Source organism: Lycium barbarum, chromosome 7 (genome assembly GCF_019175385.1).
Source record: "Lycium barbarum isolate Lr01 chromosome 7, ASM1917538v2, whole genome shotgun sequence".
In the NCBI taxonomy this organism is placed as follows: Eukaryota; Viridiplantae; Streptophyta; class Magnoliopsida; order Solanales; family Solanaceae; genus Lycium; species Lycium barbarum.
In genome coordinates, this window is record NC_083343.1 from 3,554,888 (window position 1) to 3,573,861 (window position 18,974).

General features: G+C 32.0%; 1 long non-coding RNA gene across 1 annotated transcript; it reads right to left on the reverse strand.

The window, feature by feature from the left end:
* Nucleotides 1-8,075: 8,075 nt before the first annotated feature.
* Nucleotides 8,076-8,525, reverse strand: LOC132602060 (uncharacterized). Its single transcript, XR_009567584.1, has 3 exons — nucleotides 8,427-8,525; nucleotides 8,223-8,321; nucleotides 8,076-8,137 (listed from the first exon to the last, which is right to left on the reverse strand). It is a non-coding gene; the product is annotated as an uncharacterized LOC132602060 (long non-coding RNA).
* Nucleotides 8,526-18,974: the final 10,449 nt, after the last annotated feature.

Below are 18,974 nucleotides of genomic sequence, written 5' to 3' on the forward strand. Positions count from 1 at the left end.
AGTCTCATTACCTAGCTCCCATTTGGTAATAGAATTTGAAGTTGAAATTTGAAAATTTTGAGTTTTTGAAATTGTGATTTTTGGAAGTTGAAGTTGTGTTTAAACATGCATTTTACCGGGAAAAATTTAAAGTTTGTGAATGAAAATGAAATTTCTTCCAAAAGTTGGTCTGAGCCAGTTTTTGAAAATTGAAAATATTTTGAAGATACAATTTGATCAAATTTTATGGCCAAACAAATGTATAAAGGTAAATTGTCAAAATCTGATTCAAGATCTATGGTGATACGCTAGCTTATGGACGATGTCATTTCCATAACTTAGGAGCACTTATTATCTGACTACAGTCTTTGGCAGTTCAAATTATCAACTATTACTTGTATATTAATATATTTGTTTTTATAAGTTTAGTCATTATTCCAACTTCAACTTGTAATAAAAAAATTAAGGTTAGAAAACTGATTTTTTGAAGAATATCAAGTGGAATAATGATTTTCATTCCGTCACAACTCACAAACTAACTTTTTATCTGAGTGAACTTCAAGATCAAACAATTTGAGTTTAAAGAAAATTCTTCAACTTTTCAAATATACTTTGACATATTTATAGATATATAATCTCAAGATTAAACTTCATATTAAGTTTATATAATTCTTAGATTCAAGAAATGTCAATTCCATATTGATAGCAAGATGAATTGCCTAAATACAAAATGATTTAAAATTCAACTTTATATTTTTTGTGTGGATTGTGCTTCTTCTGGGTGGTCTTTAATTTTTGTCCCTCAAGTTGCTGGTCTTTAATTTTAGCCTTTCGCTTAAAAAAGCGGCAGAAAATACCCTGAGATTTTGGGTTCGAACTCCCGCTCAGTCAAAAAAAAATATTCGCAAGGCAAGGGTTTTGCAAAAAGTCTACCTTATGCGGTAAACTTTTCCTTAAGGCATAACTAAAAGTCTGCCTTACAAGATAAAGTATGCCGCCTCCGGCATAGGTTTTATGTAACTTCGCCCGAATAGGCATAGATTTTACTCTACTCAGTTTCAAACCCAAAATCTTAGGATATTTTCGATCACCTTTTAAAGTGAAGGACAAAAATTAAAGACCAGCGAATTGTGGCGATAAAATTTAAAGACCTGTCTGTATGAAGAACAATCGTCCAAATTGGCCATTCAGCTTTAGTTGGGCTGTCTATTGAGCTGACTTCCAAAAATTGAGCCCATTCACTAGCCCAAAACTCAAATGGCTAATAGTCTATCTTAATTCTTAAAGCATAAGCCAATTCCACCTATTAAATTACACAAAGCAGCCAATGGTATCATCCCATGTATCAGACTAGGGGTATGATTAGTCAACATTAATTTGTCAATACGAGCGTGCTAAGTGTACAAGATAAGCGAGATTGGCTTGTAATTCAAACAACCCAATCAAATCAGCAGCAAATGAGTTTGACATTATTAACACTCCACTTGTTTCATCACTATGCCCAAAAACAAAAACAAAAAAAAATTCACTTAGCCCCAATTTATATGACACTCTTTTTTTTTAATCGATATAAAAAAATAACACATTTCTATATTTATGAAAAATTCAACTTTAAAATTACTCCCTCCAACCCATATTAGCCGTCCACATTACTAAAACTATCCGTCCCAAAATACTTGTCCATTTACAAACCAAAATACAATTAATTAAAGTTTTCCTATTTTAACCTTAACATTAATTATTTTTAAAAGTAACCAATATCAATTAGAGTATATTTTATTGGAGAGACATAAGGATAATTTTGTAAAAGTACATATTTATTTATGATTTTTTAAAGACCATGTAAAAGGAAGTGGACAAGAATATGGGATGGACGGAGTATTTTTTTTTTTACCTTTAGTGAAATGATTTTTAGTCACACAAAAATATCTATGATTTATTTTAGACCACAAGTTTTAAAAGTCTTCCTTTATTTCTGAAGCTCTCATATTGTATGGCGTTTGCAAATCCTCGTGAAAATATTTACGTTTGATCTCATGGACTTTCCCTTCAATATATATTCCTTGTTATCCCTTAAGACTCTCTCTTCCATTATGTAGGAAATCCCACTATTAATTTGCCCACTAGCTTGATCGCATCTAGTTTTAATTTGTGACTAACCTAATGATTAACTTGTCATTGCATTAATTCCATAAGAAGAATGATACTGTGTTATCTTCCAAATTTTACATGCTGCAATTGACCACGTGAACTTTGCAACAGGCTTACTATTCGATATGTATTTTTTCTCCAAACTTATTACATGTGTAACTCTTGAAAGTAGAATGACAATAAATAAAGTAATTGAGTATATATCAGCTCACCAAGATATCTTCATCTTCATTATATATAAGTGCTGTGGCGGTACGAACACAGCTATCCCCACTTGCACAGTGAGCTTCACAAATTATACACGCAGTGAATACTTGTATCATGAGTTATATAACTTGTATACTTTATTCAACTATTTTTATATCCCACGTAGAAATATGTCATAGTACTTAATATTTATTCCCTTCTCATGTATAGACGTATGCACTTCAAATTTAATTCTCCAACACATTTATTTCCTCCATGCACTTTTACTTGTTCACTTTTGACTTTTCGTGTTCTAGCTGAATATTTATTCTCTTCTCATGTATAGACATATGCAGTTCAATTTTAATTCTCCTACACAAATTTATTTCGTCCGTGCAATTTAATATGTTCACTTTTGACTTTTCACATTCTTTAAGAATTAATAAATTCCACGTGGATATATGTCATAGTATTGAATATTTATTCTCTTATCATGTATACACATGTACACTTCTATTTTAATTTTCCGACACATATTTATTTCCTCCGTGCACTTTTACTTGTTAACTTTTGACTTTTCACGTTTTTGCTGAATATTTATTTTCTTCCCATGAGCTTCACAAATTGTACACGCAATGAATGCTTGTACCATGAGTTATATAACTTGTACACTTTATCCAACTATTTTTATATCCCACGTAGACATATGTCATAGTACTTCATATTTATTTCCTTCTCATGTATAGACGTATGCACTTCAAATTTAATTCTCCAACACATTTATTTCCTCCATGCACTTTTACTTGTTCACTTTTGACTTTTCGTGTTCTAGCTGAATATTTATTCTCTTCTCATGTATAGACATATGCAGTTCAATTTTAATTCTCCTACACAAATTTATTTCGTCCGTGCACTTTTGACTTTTCACATTCTTTCAGAATTAATAAATCCCACGTGGATATATGTCATAGTACTGAATATTTATTCTCTTCTCATGTATACACGTGTGCAATTCTATTTTAATACTCCAACACATATTTATTTCCTCCGTGCACTTTTACTTATTCACTTTTGACTTTTTCACGTTTTTGCTGAATATTTATTTTCTTCCCATGTTTCTAATATATATAAGTGGCTTGGGGGTACGAACACAGCTGCCCAAACTTGTACCAAAAGCTTCACAAATTGTACACGCAATGAATGCCTGTACCATAAGCTATATAACTTGTACACTTTACCAAACTATTTTTTAATCACACGTGGACATTTCTAATATGTCATAGTACTTAATATTTATTCCATAGACGTATCCACTACAATTTTAATTCTCCTACACATTTATTTCCTCCGTACACTTTTACTTGTTCACTCTTGACTTTTCGCGTTCTTGAAAAATATAATATGTGTGTGTCCAAATTACTTGTTCATTTATAAAATCAAAATAAAATTAACCCTTTCTAATAAATGTTCTTGAAAATAGTCTATTGGAGAGAGACTATGACAAATGTCTAAATGGGATAAAAACTAGTTGATTAAAGTGTGCAATTTATATAACTTTTGGTACAAATTTGCATTGCTATTGTTCGTTCTCTTTTCACGTTTAAAGTATTAAGAAAGAAGAAAAACGGGGATAATAGTCACTCCCTCTTATCACGTTCTTTAAGACTTAATAAATGAAGTATATATTTTATCATAATATCCATATTTATTGGTGTATAGTCTCAATAGCATTAGAAAATGAATTGAAAATAAGTAATTAATGTGAAGAGTAAAATAAGACGAAAAATTCCTTTCTCTTCATATGTTAACGTAGACAATTGCTTTTATCCCCGTTTTCCTTCTTTGTCAATACTTTGCTTATCTTACTCTCCTTTGCATTCTCTGATTATTGTTTCTTTACATTTATAAAATGTATTACTTTATATTTTCATTTCAGAATTAAAATTTGGTGTTTTACGATATAACATATCACATTTCTAACATGTCATAGTACTTAATATTTATTCCATAGAAGTATGCACTTCAATTTTAATTATCCGACACATTTATTTCCTCATATTTTTTAATTAATTTAATAAAAATATTTTATTAGTTTTGCTTTTTAAAAAATCCAACATATACAACAATGGTTCTTACATTTGAATCTGAACAATTAATTGATTGAGATGGATATCAACTTGTCGGTATACATATAAGATATTAAACAATTTAAAAGAAAAAAATCTAAAATCTAAATATTAATTTTCCCCCACCTTCTTACTAATTTTCTTTTTCACATTGATGAAAAACTTTTATTGTCATGACTATGACAAATTTTTAAAAGTTATTTATAAAATACAAATCTTAAAGACTGACTAATTAAAGTGAATAAATATATTCGGCTTGTGCATCGCACGGCAATATATGGCTAGTCTATAGATAAGTGATAACCGTCCATAGAATATGTGATTTATAATTTCGAAAATAAGGAGATTGCATATTACAATAAATAAAATTATGTTGTTAATAGTGTAACATTTCTATAGACCATCTTATCTGTACTATACGTTAAACTCTTGTTTTCTAGGTCTCAACAACCTCAACCTAGTTGCAATTTTGTAGTTCAAGTTGGTAATGTTCACGGCAAATAATATAGATATGTAGTTTCTTTTTCTTCGTGTAATTTCTTCTTTGATAGTTAGGCAAAATATCACCTGAAGCTCACATTTTAGACTTTTGTTATTTGATTGTGTCACGGCAAGATAAACCTCAATATAATCAGCCAAAGATTGGTTTTAAACATACACCTTAACATCTTAATTAAATTATCTGTAAAATAATGGGACTAATATGGTAAATAATAGTGCAACGCCCTAAACCTTAACCAATCAAAATTCTTCATTTTTTTCAACAAGAAAGTATATATCTAAAGTATAAATATTAGATAAAAAAAGATTTCCTATTATAACTAAAATGTATTACTCAACTTGATCATTTTTGTTTGCAAGACGTTAGCGAATTAATTATTTTATTAACGATTAAATTATACGAAATAACATTATTCTGAAGCTATTTCGATAACTTCACACAATCCAGCTATAACTTCACACGAGCCACCTTATTTGAAAAACCATTAAGAGAAATAAGATTTATTGCTAGTGAACAATTTTAACAGGACATTCTAATATTCATGGAAAATAGAACTTGAATTACGTATTAAAATTCTTTGATAACACAATAATAACATCAGTCATTAAAGAGTCTTATTTAGGAAGAGATTATTCTCTGAATAGGTTTTATGCTTTTTTCTATATTAATTTCATATGCAGGTCAATTGACCAAACCAAATATCTTAAAATATTATGTTTCTTTTAGTATAAGAAAAAACACTCTTTGACGAGCATTGACATGTCAAATGAGAGAATTGAATCTCACAGACTTCTACCCTCAATTTTTTTTTTCTTTCACAATTCACAAGTTCATATGAAAAATAAAATAATATACTCATACTTTATAAATTTGAACATATTTTAGCTATCTTGCAACCTCAAAAATACCTAACAACACCTGAAATTCAAAAGCGATATATATATATATATATATATCTTATGACACGCTCCGTATGACGTTTTTTAGAAAGTCCTTATGATAGTATAGAACCTATGTTAAGTTGTTAACTAGATAATCTTTTTCCATAGGATCAATTTGACTACAAAACTCATTTAGACATTAATTAAGAAAATTAGCAAACATCCAATTCTAAACTTTTATTGAAACACTTGTCACCAATATCTTTTATTAATTTTTCTGAAGCACTTCTCTCCAATTTTTAGAAAAGAGTTTTTTCCTCTTTTGCCGTATTTAATTTGCTCCCTTTCAAACCATTTTTTTTTTTTTTGCTCATATCCAAATCTTTTTCGATACCTGATTTTACCTTTATGCCAGTACAGTGGCCTGATGATTTTTCTTTGTTAAGTTTTGTGCCATATTTGTTTGCATTATTTTTCTCTTAAAATTTTGTTTCCAAATGAGAGGCACAATTGCGTGCACTATTCCTAACGGATTATTATTATATTATACTCTTTATGCGCGGCGAATAGACCAAGTCAGTGAGCATGTAATTAACTTTTTCACTTTTATACTTTCTTGCGACTTTTTCTAATAAATAAATACTCCCTTCTTTTATTTTTAATTATCCACTATTTCAAAAATAGATTTTCACTTTTACTTGTGCACTTTCGCATATCAAGAGAAAAATAATTTTTTCTTCTGTTTTGCCCTTAGCATTAATTACTCATTCCAAATCATTTTTCAAATCCAATACAATTATACGCCAATTAATATGAGTATCATGATAAAATATGCAGTTTATTTATTATTTCTTAAGTAGTGTGCAAAGTTCATAGTGGATGAACCGAGGGAGTAAATATTAGCATACTCACATTTTAAGACATGAGATTAAAACAACGGTCAACTAAATTAACTTACCTTTTAGTTAAATTAAATTATCAAAATGACCCCCTTAATTCATACTGTTGACCAGTTAGTCATTGGATTGATCGACCACAGCTCTAATATCTAAAAGATGCAGACACATTTTCATATAACATCTAATTAACATGGACTTAAATCTGTACTTTTGCTTAAAGAGATTATGTCAAATTATACTATACTTTAGAAAAGTTAAAGTGGTGATGAAAGTCAGCTTAGGAAATCTAAAGTGCGATGGAAAAATAGTAGTGGGTCCGGAATCAAAATGACTCCAAAAAAAAACATTTTGAACCAAAATGCCCCAACAAAAAAAAAGTTACTGAAGTACCTATAGCGCAGTATTTTACTGCGCTATAGTACTAACGGAGACGGCCCCGTTAAGTCCTATAACGCAGTAAAATACTGCGCTATACGGAATACGCATCAACGTATAACGCATGATTTTACTGCGTTATAGGACACCACATAACCACAAATTCTCCTTTCCATTCTTCCCTTATTACGTAATAAAAACTTTTTTACGTAGTTTAGCCGTATATTAATCATGCTTTAAGACTCCGAAACTTCAATATTTTATATAGAACTCTAGTTATATTTGTACAATTAATAAAATAGATTCAACACATCAAGAATACGTGATACTTTGAATTGTCGTTTTAATAGTTGAAAAGTGCTCGAAGTCCTTTTTTGTTTGAAGACTTGTAGTCATTAGCTTTAAGTTATTTATCTTTTAGGGTTTCGTCTTATTTTTAAATTAATGCTTAACTTTATTTCGAATGTGTCACGTTTTTTTTTTATTATCAATAATAAAGACTAATGATAATATTTATAAATATGCAAAAAATGTATAATATTTACGATAAATTGTACAACACTAATGTATATACACTATCGAGGATGGGTCCCATATGTAGTATGACGGAGACTATCCCTAGGCCTAAGGCTCATACCATCCCCACCGCCCTCGCCATCGTCTCCGTCGCCCCTTTTCCTCTTAATAACCGGGCGCTCCAAGTCATGATCATCTCCTCTTCCCCTAGCCCTTGCGCCCTTAACTAGAACGTGCTTCTTCTTGGGATCTTGTCCCGCTGGCACGCTCAGAACCTCAGGCTGAGCTGGGTCTGGAAACTGGACCTCTTCCTCGTCGGGAGTCGCCACCGCAGGCGCCGAAAGATGAACCTGAAAAATATATAAATATTAGTATCATTTCTTATTTATGTTGAATACATTACCGTTATTTATTTAATCAAACCTGTGTGTCAACGGGCGCTTGAGAAGGCTCCTGAGATGGGTCTGTAGCCTCCTGAGATGGGTGTGATGGTGAATATGAGGTAGTCTCCTGGACGAGATGCTGTTCGAAGTCCAAGTAAAGGTTATAAAAATTAAATAAACATTTACCTTATATTGAATAAAATTAGTTTAAGTAAAAAACTTACATGCGCCTCGGTAGTCTCATGAGAAGACACCTCTGCCTCGGCAGGCTGATGAGAATGCTCCGGAATGGGCAGCTCCTGTGGACCCACTGGCGCCGAATCCTAAAATATGAAAAAAAATGAAATAATAAGTACTTTAAATGATCAAATATGTATATTAAATATTGACCTTATATTGAATAAAATAAATTTTAATAAAAAGCTTACCTGTGGCTCGGTAGTCATATGGGAAGACACTGCTGGCTCGGCAGACCCATGAGAAAACGCCTGACTGGGTGGCTCTGATGGACCCGCTGGCGCCGAATCCTAAAATATGAAAAAAATGAAATAATAAGTACTTTAAATGATCAAATATGTATATTAAATATTGACCTTATATTGAATAAAATTAGTTTTAAGTAAAAAACTTACATGCGCCTCGGTAGTCTCATGAGAAGACACCTCTGCCTCGGCAGGCTGAGTGGGTGGCTCTGATGGACCCCGCTGGCGCCGAATCCAAAAATATAAAATATTACTAAATAATGAATAACATATATATATATATATATATATATATTTAAAATAAATAATTTAAATGAACAAATATGTATTTTAAATACTAACCGGGATCAAAAACTCATCAAAGTCAAGAATCCGGGCTCCCTCTGAATTCCTCACAGGCCGCTCATCGGCTAATGAAGCGCGTAACGCCGCCCAATCAACGTTATCACGCTCCTCCATGTATGCATTATGGCTCGGCTGTGATGAAGACCCGGGTATCTCAGCAAGTAAGAGCGCCGGCGTAAACGTAGGTGAGTCTCCAGGTGAGCTGCCACCGGCCTGGAAGGGCTGCGGATAGACTAGACCGTGAACGCCCTCTGGAATGGGATCGGCCTCATCCGCCTCATCTACCAGTCCTCCACCACCAGGTCCTCCGGCAGCAGCGCCGCGTCCTCTACGTGCACGGCGTCCTCCGGCAACACGGCGTCCTATGCCAGCACGGCCTCCGCCTCTGGGAGCCCCCGGTGTTGCCTGATACTCAGCCTCCGGAACAGGCTCCGCCATGCGCCTAATCTCGCCTACCTGGCGGATACCATCCTTGGAAATCCTAACCATCTCCGCGGCAAGCCCCGCAAGCCCAGGGTAAGGCATATGCTCTAACCCCAAGATGCGTAAACGCTGTATGGCCACCAGCTGCATTTGTGTTTAACAGAAATAAAAAAAGTTTATTTTTAAAACGTAACAATTAATGAAATTAGATAAATCTAAATACGATCAACTCACCAATGCCTCGTACTGCCCCGCGAGTGCTGAATATCCTACATCCCTAGGGGGACGCAAAGCTGGGTTGCCGATCAATCGGCGTGTGATCTGATGGTACCAGCGCATGTAATGCTCAACGGGAGTCAAATGGCCGACCACCGCTAAGGTGCCCAACCTGTTCTCCCAACGGTGGAGCTGGACATCCATGAAAGCCAAAAAATTATCATCAATGGCAGCCCGATCGTCTCGCTGGTAGTGTCGAAGCTCATGACGGACATCAGGGGGTATACTCTGTGTATGCCCAAACTGTCGTAAGACACGCTCGGGCATGTGATCCTCTACGATGTCCAGGTGTATCAATGGACACCGCGACCTCCAAACCCCCTGACCTGCCCTACAGAAGGGGGGCAAACCATCTAATATAGCAACGTACGACGTCCATATAAATAGCTGCAGAACATATAAATACAAATCAGTGATCACCATGTAGAAAAGACGTTTAATTAAATTATTAATGTAAATTTAAATAGTTTTACCGCATCATCCGTCATGTGATCAAGCTGGTCCCGGAATGGAAGAATGCTGTGGTGCGTATCCACATCCCGGTCAAAACCCGCTGTCCACCTCCTCGCATAAGGCATGTCAATCTCGAGGTGATGTCTAGGTACGGGCTGAAAAGGCAGCATCCTCTCCCACGCCCATAACTGTAAGCGATATTAGAAAATATGATTTTTTAGTCGCCCTTCCTTTCAAGAGGTTTGTTGACATTACAGGAACGCAACTTAAATATTACCTGGAGAAGAGCAAAAAATCCACACACATCTCTGACAGCACCAATAGACGCTCGGCACAGGCATCTGTAAAGATACGCCAAAACAGCACCGCCCCAGCTGTAGTCTCCCAAGCGATCCAGATGCTCCAAAAAAATCAAGTAACGTAAACTGACAAAGGCACCCGATGAATTCGGGAACAAGATGCCCCCGAATATAATAAGCAGGTACAAACGGGCATGACGATCAACATCGTCCTGCGGGGTGCCGTTACCAACCGGATCCAGACCCTCCAAATAAGTGCAGAGTGCACTAAGCTGAACCCGACTCTGTCCGGATATCTGGGCCGCGGCATCAGGCACGAAGTGGGTGAGCCTAGTAAACTCTGTCACCCACGTCCGACCAGGAGGAGGCTCGTACCGAGTGTACAATGGCTCTCCATCAACCCGCAATCCAAAGAGGACCTCTACATCCTCAAGTGTAATCGTGGCCTCACCAGTGCGAAGATGGAAGGTATGTGTCTCTGGCCTCCACCGCTCAACCATGGCCGTGATAAGCGCCCAATCATGCTGTACCCGACCAACGGACACGCAACGGTAGATGCCGCCCCAAAACAATATCTCCAACACGCGAGGATGTGGGGGGTGCTCGCGTAAAAGAGTCCACGCTCTCTGCAGCCTACGGGGACGGAGCCTAGTAGATATCCCTATACTACCGGCCCATAATAACTCTGACCTATGATTGTCTTGTAAAGACAATACTGATCTATCAGCGGGCCCCGGGTGAACAGCGGCCCCAGGGGGAACATTCGGATCCATGAAAGAGTCCGGTCTGTACAAACTAAATTAGTCATTATTCTTGAAATGAAAGATAAATTATATTAACTAATCGAAATTTAGCAGTAATATTTGTTTGGAACTATATTTTGAATATGTGATATATTTTTAGTTGACCAAATAGCCAACACAACTACGATAAAATTAAACTAAGAGTTCATATTCGTCGACCACATTTTCCTATAAACTTTATATTTTTTTCATTAGCTTATGTATTTATGAAAAGAAGAACTTTAACTATTCTTTTTAAGATATATTTTTTTTAATTTAACATGTATATTCATGCTTATAAAATTGTATAGATTAACATTTCATAATCGTTTACAACTTGTTTGGATGGTTGTTACCTATTGTATTATATTATGTTGTTAGTATAAATAAAATGTTTGCTTTGATTGCTACTTTAATTTTATTGTTATGTAACGATAATTTTATTAGTATAAATAATAATTCATTAACAATTCATAAATAATTAACCAAATTCAACTCATAAACATATAACAAATTAACAATGTTAACAATTCATAAATAATTAATCAAATTAACAACTCATAAACATATAACGAATTAACAATGCATAAACATTTAACAAATAATGAATTTAATCATCATTAATAATAATAAAAAAAAAACGGACAGTGGCCTAAGCCACTGCTCCCAGCCGATCAAACACAAAAAAAAAAAAATTGTTTTTTTTTTTTTATTAATGATGATTAAATGTTAAACATGCATGCAATATAATGTATATAACAAAATAATAACAAAAGTTCATAGTAGAAAACCTTAATCGAAGATTTTTTGTAGATATTTTAATCGAGTTGTACGCCGCTTTTTCTCAAAATTCAAACTTAGAATCTTGCTCCTTGACTTGAATATACCGAGAATCTAAACTTTCCGGATGAAATTTACTAGAAAACGACGTTTTTATTTGGTGGGGACCACGGAAATCTGCCCTCCAATGGAGTTTTTGAAAAAAAAACTGCCACTGGAGGGGGCAGTGGTGGAACCCGATCGGTTATAGTGGAGACTATAACGCATGATTTTACTGCGTTATAGGAGAGAGGCAAAGTCCTATAACGCAGTAAAATCATGCGTTATACGTTGATGCGTATTCCGTATAGCGCAGTATTTTACTGCGTTATAGGACTTAACGGGGCCGTCTCCGTTAGTACTATAGCGCAGTAAAATACTGCGCTATAGGTACTTCAGTAACTTTTTTTTTTGTTGGGGCATTTTGGTTCAAAATGTTTTTTTTTGAGCTATTTTGGTTCCGGACTCAATAGTAGTAACTATCGGTGCTTTAAAAGACACCAGACGTCAAACGATGTGATTTTTTTCACATACGGCGAGACGTAAGTCTTATGGATATTTATTTTTAATATTTTAAAAATAAAAAAGATAAGCATATTGATTATAGATATTGTGAGTAATATATATATATATATAATATAATGCTAGACATAGACAAGGTGATGTGGCACCTCTCTATGACCTAGAAAACTATTTATCTCTTTTCTCTTTTTTTTTTTTAATTTTTCCTCATTTTAAAAGTAACATGTTACATATTAAAAAGCCAAAAATGCACTCTTAAATGTATTAATTACCCCTCTTACCCGATCCTCTTACGTCTTCTTTCTCATTATAAAAAAATCAGTTACACTTTAATTCTATTGCCACCGCTTAAAGAAATGAATATCCTTAACGCCTAATCAATTTTTCTTAATACAACTTTCTTACAATTAATGACTTAATGCAAATTAAATGACAATATTCATTGTATATATCTTACATTATTTTAGCTGCATCACTTTGGTCACTCAAGCGGTTGTGGTTTATGCATGATAGTTGGATATATGATGATTCATTTCCTTTGAATTTATACAGTATACGTTTATGTTCTCTTGGACAAAGATATATTTACTAGCCAAGGCAAAAGTCGCCAGATAAACTATATCTCAAGTACAAAATAGAAGATCACTTATGTGAATTGCCCAAGAGTGTATCATCAACATTTAGGTACATAATCTCATTTTACTTGCGCTAACAACCCCTAGCTTAATGTTTTTTTTTTTTTTTTTTTTGCCGTCTCTCTTTGAACTTTTTTTTTTTTGGACAGATTTGATTTTCCGAAGAGGGTGACGCGGAAGAAGTAATGTTCGTCGGAAAACCTGAGCTAAGGTACAAATTAGATTTTTCATGTTTTTGCTTAGTTGTTTCTCTATTTGAATATGTTTACTCTATAATTGTTTGTTATTGGACATTTGCCATTTAAATTGAACATAATTTTCATTCAAATTTATTTTGATTACAGTTTAACACCTTTATAACTGCTTAAACCAAATTGAAACAGTGACAAGAGTTTTGATAAGGATATTTGAATTTTACAACTGTTGATATCTCTATGATCTTCTTGGCCTTCCATTATGTGTTCATCCAATGCGATGACATGAATTTAGGGGCGCAAAATTTCTTGGCCGTGGATTTCTCAATAAAAATGTATCGTTAGTTAGGGCCGCTCGACTGTACAAAGAAGGGGGATAAGAAGGACAATAGGAAGATATAGGTGGAAAAATTCTTAAGAACCCAAATGGCCAAATATATGTATTATAAACGTATGAATTAACTCTACATGCATGTTATTTATGTATTTTTCTTACTCATAGAAAAGAATAATTGTATTTGAATTCATCGTTAAACTAATATGTCTAATATAATACACACCAGAATAGATGAAATGAAAACAATCGATAATAGGGACTATATATGTGGACTTATTGCTTAAAATTGCATTATTTCTCATTTGTTCGATATAGAATGGGCTGGGTTGATTTTCTTTTCTCATTTGATATCAATCATCAAAATATTATTAGAATTTAGAAAAATTGATAGTGTTTTGATTGGAGTGTAGAGAAAAGAAAAAATTAATCACCGAGTAAAAATTATTTTTTTATTACAAATATTATAATTTATCCTTATTTTAAGTTGTTTTAACTTTTGCGCGAAGCTCGGACAAATTCACTAGTTTTTCATAAAATTTGAAAAAAAAATCAGAAATTAGTGGGAAATGCATATATGTATGTAACGCTTACTATTTAAGCATACTTAATTACATATGCATAAGCGTTACAATAGAATATTTTTCATGCTTGAAAAAGTGAAAGACGACGAAAAAATGCATTACACCAGGCTAATTACTAGCATATTAGAAGCACCAGTTTGGGCACTTCGTCGTCCGTTTGTGGGCCAGTATATTAGAAGCACCAGTTTGGGCACTTCATCGTCCGTTTGTGGCCTAAAAAAAATAAATTGTGACCCACATATTTTAAACAACTATTAATATTTTTTAAAAAAATTATGAGCCCATATATTTTAAACAACTACTAATATTTAAAAAAAAAATGTGACCCACATATTTTAAACAACTACTAATATTTTTTTTTAAATTGTGGGCCCCATATTAAACACCAACCAGTAATAAAAAAAAAGAAAAAAAAGTAGAACCCACCACATCCAAACTCACGGGAAAAAAAAGGTGGATCCCATATTAAACACCAACCAGTAATAAAAAAAAAAGAGAAGAAAAAAAAGTGGAACCCACCACATCCAAACTAACTGGAAAAAAAAAGTGGATCTCATATTAACAAAATCAAGCAATATTAAAAAAAAAGAAGTGAATCTCATATTAAAAAAACAAACAATGTTAAAAAAAAATGCTTAGAAAATTAAACAATTATATCAATAATGATGGATTCATCGCCACATGCGTATCAACCCATTAGAGGGAGCAAATGAAATTATTGTACAGCAACATACTTAAAATACAAAAATGCTTAGAAAATCAAACAATTAAATCAATAATGATGAATTTATTGCCACATGCGTATCAACCCATTAGTGGGAGCAAATGAAATTATTGTACATCAACATACTTAAAATACTTATATATATATATATATATATATATATATATATATATATATATATCTGTTTTCCAATTTTTGAAAAAAAAAAATTGTGGGCCCATATAGCCTGATGGATTCATTGCCACATGCGTATCAACCCATTAGAGGGAGCAAATAGAATTATTGTACAACAACATACTTAAAATACAAAAGTGCTTAGAAAATCAAACAATTAAATCAATAATGATGGATTTATTGCCACATGCGTATCAACCCATTAATGGGAGCAAATGAAATTATTGTACAACAACATACTTAAAATACTTTTAAAAAAAAAGTGTGGTCTCCATATTAAACACCAACCAATATTAAGAAATTCAAAAAAACACCAACCAATTAAACACTTAAAAAAAAAAAGTGTGGTCCCCATATTAAACACCAACCAATATTAAAAAAAAAAACACCAACCAATATTAAAAAAAAAAAAACACCAACCAATATTTTAAAAAAAAAAGTAAATAAAGTGGAACCCACCATCTCCAAACTCACGGGAAAAAACAAAAGGTGGACTCCATATTAACAAAATCAAGCAATATAAAAAAAAAGTGAATCCCATATTAAAAAAACAAACAATGTCAAAAAAAAGAGTGCAAACTTTGTATTCGTAGCTAACACTAATATAATAAAGTTTTAGATACGGAGCACAAACTACAATGTTATATTAATCGTGCTTTGAACATAATATCCCATATTGACAAAATCAAGCAATATAAAAAAAAAGTGAATCCCATATTAAAAAAACAAACAATGTCAAAAAAAAAAAGTGCAGACTTTGTATTCATAGCAAACACTAATATAATAAAGTTTTAGATACGGAGCACGAACTATAATGTTATATTAATCGTGTTTTGAACATAGTATATATATATATATATATATATATATATATATATATATATATATATATATATATATATATATATATATATATATATTATATGCATAAAAATAGTGCAAACTAATAATGTACAAAAGGGAAATGGAACTCACCATCTCCAAACTCATGGGAAAAAATAAAGTGGACCCCATATTATCAAAATCAAGCAATATAAAAAAAAAAAAAAAGTGAACCCCATACTAAAAAAAATATAACGTTTAAAAAAAAAGTGCAGACTTTATATTCGTAGCAAACACTAATATAATAAAGTTTTAGATACGGAGCACAAACTACAATGTTATAGTAATCATGTTTTGAACATAGTATATGTATATATATTATATGCATAAAAATAGTACAAACTAATAATGTCAAAAAAAAAGTGCACCCCATACTAAACGACATCCAGCAGTATAAAAAAAAAAAAAGTGAACCCCATATTAAAAAACAAATAATGTAAAAAAAAAAGTGCAGACTTTGTATTCGTAGTAAGCACTAATATAATAAAGTTTTAGATACGGAGTATAAACTATAATGTTATATTAATCGTGTTTTGAACATAATATATATATATATATATATATATATATGCATAAAAATAGTGCAAATTAATAATGTCAGTCAAACCATACAATTTTTTTTTATATTAGCCTGAGATCTAATCTAGATATTAAACTGTTGTATTTGCTATTCCGCCATGTCATTTAGTTGTTATATTTACTAAAATAAATATACTTAAAATATTTATATTTTAAAATAAGATAGAATTTAATTACTTTTTTATTTTTATTCTTACTCTAATAAATGTGAAAATAAATTAATGTCGTAAAAAAATATATATCAAATGCAGATCAAATAATGAATAAGGTAAATTAGTCAAATTATAATTCTAATCGACGTTTTCTTAAAAAACCATGCAAAAGACAACATGACAAGTAAAATGAGCTAAACCGAGAATATTTACTAAAAATTAAAAAATAGTATTTCTTCGTTTAAATAAAAATCAATTTCTACTTTGTTTCATTTTAAACATGTAAAATTAATTTAATAATTTGAATTAGAATTGTCCAAATCAAAATTTGATAAAAAATAATAAGTATTTTACACCTTTAAATTAATCGAATTAAAATTGAAAGTATCAATTGATGCTTAAATATTGCTATTGTTTTATCTCAAAGAGAAGAAAATTGTTTCCTTTTAAACAAGTCTTCTCTTTTAAAAAATATTAATAAATTTGCCGATTTTGTGTTCATAGCAAACATTAATATGATAAAATTTTAGATACGGAGCACAAACTATAATGTTCTATTAATCGTATTTTGAACATAATATATATATATATATATATATATATATATATATATTATCACTATTCAAAAACAACTACATACACATAAATGCACTATAATCTAAAGTGTTGGGCCCGTGCGCAGCACGGGCATAGGGCGTCTAGTAGTTAAAAGAAACCAGACTTTTGAATTCTTTTTGGTTTGAATATACAATGAGATAAATTTTGAGCATTTAAGTATTACCAAAGACTTATTTAGCAATATTGATATCTATTTGAGAAAGTCATTTGGACTTGCACCTCAAATGAATGTTCGGAAGGTTATGCCTTAAGTCCCACAATACTTATGACAAACTAGTCTGGCCACCTTGGTGCGTTTTGATCTTGAGTTCGTTTTGAGACTCGTTCAGAAAACGCCTTTGAAAATATTAGTTGTAACTATGATGAGGTTTTAATTTGGACGGTAATTTGCTCTTAAGATATCATTAGTACAATTTGTCAACGATAAGATCATTTCTAATTAATTATGTAGTTTTGGTGTTATATCTTTTATGATCTTATGATTTGACTTCGATTGGTGTAAGAACTAATCTCTTGTTCCTCGTTGTCATTCCAAAAGGACACGAGGCAAATTGCAAGATAATGTTCAGTCATGAATGTCTGTGACTTTATTACAGTCAACCTAATCTTTACCAAAACTTTTAGTTAATTTTGAGTTTCTTTCAGCAATACTAGAAAAACGAACATGACTTTTAATTTATCTTTTTTATTAAAAAATCATTTGGTATCTAAAATATAATGACCGATTAATTTGAATTTGCACCTTCTATGTGTTATGCATTAAAGAAGGAAATGCAATTTCTCCATTCCTAAGATTCTAGGTCAAGATAGGGTGTTAATAATTTCGCGGGACATCCATTTTTACAGCGCCATTTAAGGCGCAACTACTTTTTATTATAGGCAAACTTCGGAAACATTGCAAATTACCTTTGTTGCAATGAAGAAATGAGTCATGAATTTCGAATACAAAGTTGAGTTTAAATTAAGTGTGTGTGGTTGGAAAAGCTTAAAAATATTGATAGGGATGAAAATTGATAGTTCAAACTTCAAAAAAAATTACTTTCAGTTTCAAAATATATGTCTAAAACTTCAGACATGCATATAATTTGTTGAAGTTTGACCCTGGCAAGTTAAACTTATGATGTGATTGTCGGAAGTTTGGCCTAGACAAATATAAGACAAAAATGTCAGGAATAATTTAGCCTTGGCAAGCCAAACTTCAGATAAAAATATTGAAAGTTCGGCTTTGGCAAGCAAATCAATATGCCGAACTTCAATGCCTATTTTGTGTTTTTATAGTTCAATATGCCTGAAATTGTTCTAAATTTATAAATTTCGATTATGACTTAAATGATGATCCAAAAATTAGCTATTTATGCACTTCCTCCAACCAAGAATAGAGGGATCTCATCCATTACTCTATATAGTTGGCCGTCATAAAGTAATTAAATTGGTAGCTCAAATACGTTGCATCAATTAATCCAACTTCAACTTGGGGCTAAATTTTGATTTCAAACTTCAAAATCAATAATATATGTTAATGTGTATGGTGCACTATTCTAAAATTGTGTTCTTTTGATTCAAGTTTTAGTGCCTCAAAATGTTTTGTCCTAATTATTCTCACTTTAAACAAAGGTTGTATATATAATTTACTTAATCATATAGCCTCCTGTGAGAATAACTTTATCTGGATTTACACATAACTCTGAATTTGGCTTTC